We start from the raw sequence: 6000 nt of genomic DNA on the forward strand, positions 1-6000 counted from the left end.
TACCGGACTAGCAGAGAAATGTTTAACCCACAAAGAAGGAGAACAAAACGTGGATTAAGTGGCAGATATATATTTACAAGGCCATTTTCAAGAAGGATATTTAAAGAGAAACTACATCTTGTGAGACGATTTCGGCGATGAAATAGGGAAATGCCCGCCATTTCCCCTCGAATCGACGAGGGGTACCCCAGGCTTATTCGGCGTCCAATGGGTGCTACAAATTGTGGGTTCAAATATTTTATTTCTTTATTTTTTCACATTTAATATGTTTTTTACAGTTTTAATTTTGACAGTACCACGATAAGATATGTTTTAATTGCTGATGCGGATTGATTGACTTTTAAGTGCGCCAGAAAATAACCCATTTTGTACACTGTTGATGTGTTTCAATGAAAAGTAGGGCATAAATGTGTTTCTGTATAGTATTTCTCCAGCAATGGTCATGTGGGGACATCAATTATGGTATTTTAAAAGGTAATCATTGAAGTCGGACATCACTGAAGGCCTAGGTGGGAAACACACCGCCCGCCACTGGTTTTCAGCCTTATTTCAAAATGGAATCTATTCATATTTGTCTCAAAATTCTACACACAGTACCCCATGACAATGTAAATAGTTTTGTTTTGTTTTATTGCAAATTTATTTAAAATAAAAAAACTAAAAAAAAGTTGGAATACGCCTTTAACATAACAAAATGTGAAAAAAGTGAAGCGCTGTGAATGGATGGACTATACCAGGAGTCCCCAAACTACGGCCCGCCAGCGTCCAAAATCCGGCCCGCGGGAAGTCCCAAGTTTATTTTTTTTTATTTATTTTTTTTCAAATTATAATTTTTTTTTATCTGTCCTTTTTAATCCATTTTCTACTGCTTGTTACTTTTGGTGTCTCCTCGCTGCTCAGGCAAATCATATTGTCTAAAAATGCATTTTTCCATCGATAACTTGAAACTCATCGAGAGAATGCCAAGAGTGTGCAAAACAATCTGTTATATACTGTCAAAGGGAAGGAGGCGACACCAAGGCAGAACTGCGGTTTAGAAGGTTTATTTAAACCTTTGATGAATGTGTGAGGTGTGTATGCTACCACTAGTGAATGAATGCGGACGATGTGTGGAATTAACAATGTGATATTTACCAGTGGGTGTTGTCGGTGCGTGTTGAGTGAATCTTTCACCAAATCCAAGGGGGAAGGCAAAGAGGCAGCCAGCGGGGAGGCAAGCAGTCGAGGGCAGGAGAGAGACAACGATGTCAATGTCCAGGCAGTGGTCAAGGATCGAGGGAGGCAAGCAAATATCCGGGAGGGAGTCGTGAGGGAAGACACGAACTCGGGTAACAGGGAAAACACTGTGGAAGACACAAAGGACATCAATAAGGAACGAGGAAGAGCACAAAGAAGGCGAGCAAGGAACGAGGGAGGGGTGCCAGACGTGATGCTTACTCAGGGGAGATTGGCTACGTTCTGGCGAAGGTCTCATGGGTCCGCTGGCTTTTATGCCGCTCCCTCTCGTCAAGTCCAGGTGTTCTGATGCACAATTGTTTGCAGCCTTGTTGCTGCGTGGGTGGGCCGCGCCCAGGGGCGTGTCCAGACGAGCAGCCCAAGGAGGAACTCTGACAAACAGTTGCAGGAGGAATGCGGGTACGAGTCTGCGCCGTGACATAATCAGAGCAAAGGGTGGCTATTTTGAAGAAACAAGAATATAAAACAGTTAAATCACCTTTTTTGTTAAGTGCATAACTCCACATGTGTTCATTCATAGTTTTGATGCCTTCAATGACAATCTACAATGCAAAAAGTCATGAAAATAAAGAAAATGCATTGAATGAGAAGGTGTGTCCAAACTTTTGGCTTGTACTATATATATATATATATATATATATATATATATATATATATATATATAAATATATATATATATATATATATATATATATCCGAGTCAAAAAGTTCGGGGATCCCCTGGACTATACAATATAACAAATTAAATCATGGGTAATCACGCAGTTTATTTAGACCAGGGGCGTCAAACTTATTTTATAAAATAAACTTCTCTGTTTCAGGGTCAAACAATGGCCATCATACATTTTTAATTGACATTAGCAAATGTTTTAAGCAACATGTTAGCATCATGTACTCACTAAAAGTCTACTACTAATTTGTGTTATTGCATGTCATTTTTATTTTAAGTCTTAAAAAAAGTACATATTAAAATAATGTACATATGTATATGTATATATATATACTGTACATATGTATATGTCTATATACATATGTATATCTATAAATATATGCATATATATGTTTATATACCTATGTATATCTATATATATATGTATATGTTTATATACATATGTATATCTATATATATATATGCATATATATATGTATATGTTTATATACATATGTATACCTATATATATGCATGTATATGTATATGTTTTTGTATATATATATATATATATATATATATATATATATATATATATATATATATATATATATATATATAATTCGCCTCACGCAGTGCAACACATCTCCTTGGCATAGAATTTATCAGGTTGTTGATTGTGGTCTGTGGAATGTTGGTCCACTCCTGGATATTGGCAGGAAGTGGAACACGTTGTCGTAGACGCCGAGCCACAGAACCCCCATAACATGCTCAATGGCTCACGTGTCCGATGAGTATGCTGGCCATGCAAGAACTGGGATGTTTTCAGCTCCCCGGAATTGTGTACAGATACAACATGGGGCCGTGCAATGTCATGCTGCAACCTGAAGTGACAGTCTCGGGTGAATGGCACAACAATGGGCCTCAGGATCTCGTCGCGACATCTCTGTGCATTCAAAATGGCATCAATAAAATGCACTTGTTTGTTGTCCATGACATACACCGGCCCATACCATAACCACACCCCCACCTTGGGCCACCGTAGTCACAACGTTGACATCAGCAAACCGCTCTGCCGCACGATGGCACACATGCTGTCTGCCATCTGCCCTGAACAGTGACAACCAGGATTCCTCCATGAAGAGAACACCAATCCAACGTGCCAGATGACATCGAGTGTGAGCATTTGCCCACTCAAGTCGGTTACGACGACCAACTGCAGTCAGGTCGACCCCGATGAGGATGACCAGCATGCAGATCAGCGTCACAGTTTGTGCAGAAATGATTTGGTTATGCAAACCAATTGTTGCAGCAGCTGTCCGGGTGACTGGTCTCAAGACGATCATGGAAGTGCACCTGCTGTATGTGGAGGTCCTGGGCTGGTGTGGTTGTGAGGCCGGTTGGATGTACTGCCAAAATTATTTGAAACGCCTTTGGAGACGGCTTATGGTAGAGAAATTAACAATCAATTCACAGGCAACAGCTCTGGTGGACATTCCGGCAGTCAGCGTGCTAACTCCCTCAAAACTTGCGTGGCATTGTTTTGTGTGATAAAAGTGCACGTTTCAGAGTGGCCTTTTATTGTGGCAGTCGAAGGCACACCTGTGCAATAGTCATGCTGTCTAATCAGCATCTTGATCAGCCACACCTGTGAAGTGGGATGGATTATCTTGGTAACGAAGAAATGCTCACTAACAGGTTTAGACACATTTGTCAACAATATTTGAGAGAAATAGGTCTTTGGTGAAATTTTTACATCTTTGAGTTCAACTCATGTAAAATGGGAGCAAAAACAAGTGTTTCTTTGATATTTTTGTTCACTGTATATGTAAAGATGTATATATACTGTACGTATATGTGTATACTCTAAATATATGTATGTATATATAAATACATTGTATATACACATACAAATATATATATATATATATATATATATATATATATATATATATATATATATATATATATATATATATATATATATATATATATACACATTGTGTATATATACAACGTATATATACACAGTATATATACATTGTATATAGATACAATGTATATTTCTATGTAAATGTACATATATATACACATTGTATATACATATACTTATATATAAACACATTGTGTATATATACAATGTATATATATATACATTGTATATAGATACAATGTATATTTCTATGTATATATAAACTTTGTGTGTGTACATACATATATATTTAAATATAGTATATTTGTATACATATATTAATATACATAAACACAGTGTGTATATATGTATGTATATATATATATATATATATATATATATATATATATATATATATATATATATATATATATATATAAAAATATACATATATATATATATATATATACATATATAAATATATTTGTAATTTTAAACACATTGTATATTATATATATATATATATAGTGGTGAGTTGGCTGCGATGGTGGGGGAGGATGCCGGACAGACCTGGCAGGCCCAAACGCATTGTGAGGGTCTGATGGGAACGTCTGGCAGAGTCTCCTGTCAGAGAGAGTTTCAATTCCCACCTCCGGAAGAACTTTGAACATGTCACGAGGGAGGTGCTGGACATTGAGTCCGAATGGACCATGTTCCGCGCCTCTATTGTCGAGGCGGCTGATTGGAGCTGTGGCCGCAAGATAGTTGGTGCTTGTCGTGGCGGTAATCCTAGAACCCGGTGAGGGATGCCGTCAAGCTGAAGAAGGAGTCCTATCGGGTTCTTTTGGCTCATGGGACTACGGAGGCAGCGGACAGGTACCGACAGGCCAAGCGGTGTGCGGCTTCAGCGGTCGCAAAGGCAAAAACTCGGACATGGGAGGAGTTCGGGGAAGCCATGGAAAACGACTTCCGGACGGCTTCGAAGCGATTCTGGACCACCATCCGCCGCCTCAGGAAGGGGAAGCAGTGCACTGTCAACACCGTGTATGGTGCGGATGGTGTTCTGCTGACCTCGACTGCGGATGTTGTGGATCGGTGGAGGGAATACTTCGAAGACCTCCTGAATCCCACCAACACATCTTCCTATGAGGAAGCAGTGCCTGGGGAATCTGTGGTGGGCTCTCCTATTTCTGGGGCTGAGGTTGCTGAGGTGTTAAAAAGCTCCTCGGTGGGAAGGCCCCGGGGGTGGATGAGATCCGCCCGGAGTTCCTTAAGGCTCTGGATGCTGTGGGGCTGTCTTGGTTGACAAGACTCTGCAGCATCGCGTGGACATCGGGGGCGGTACCTCTGGATTGGCATGGAAAGAATTTCTTGGCGCAGTCAAGGCGTTGAGGGGATCCGGTTTGGTGGCTGCAGGATTAGGTCTCTGCTTTTTGCGGATGATGTGGTCCTGATGGCTTCATCTGGCCAGGATCTTCAGCTCTCACTGGATCGGTTCGCAGCTGAGTGTGAAGCGACTGGGATGAGAATCAGCACCTCCAAGTCCGAGTCCATGGTTCTCGCCCGGAAAAGGGTGGAGTGCCATCTCCGGGTTGGGGAGGAGACCCTGCCCCAAGTGGAGGAGTTCAAGTACCTAGGAGTCTTGTTCACGAGTGGGGGAAGAGTGGATCGTGAGTTCGACAGGCGGATCGGTGCGGCATCTTCAGTAATGCGGACGCTGTATCGATCCGTTGTGGTGGAGAAGGAGCTGAGCCGGAAGGCAAAGCTCTCAATTTACCGGTCGATCTACGTTCCCATCCTCACCTATGGTCATGAGCTTTGGGTTATGACCGAAAGGGCAAGATCACGGGTACAAGCGGCCGAACTGAGTTTCCTCCGCCGGGTGGCGGGGCTCTTCCTTAGAGATAGGGTGAGAAGCTCTGTCATCCGGGGGGAGCTCAAAGTAAAGCCGCTGCTCCTCCACATTGAGAGGAGCCAGATGAGGTGGTTCGGGCATCTGGTCAGGATGCCACCCGAACGCCTCCCTAGGGAGGTGTTTAGGGCATGTCCAACCGGTAGGAGGCCACGGGGAAGACCCAGGACACATTGGGAAGACTATGTCTCCCGGCTGGCCTGGGAACGCCTCGGGATCCCCCGGGAAGAGCTGGACGAAGTGGCTGGGGAGAGGAAAGTCTGGGCTTCCCTGCTTAGGCTGCTGGCCCCG

This window comes from Nerophis lumbriciformis, linkage group LG03 (assembly GCF_033978685.3).
Source record: "Nerophis lumbriciformis linkage group LG03, RoL_Nlum_v2.1, whole genome shotgun sequence".
NCBI lineage: Eukaryota > Metazoa > Chordata > Actinopteri > Syngnathiformes > Syngnathidae > Nerophis > Nerophis lumbriciformis.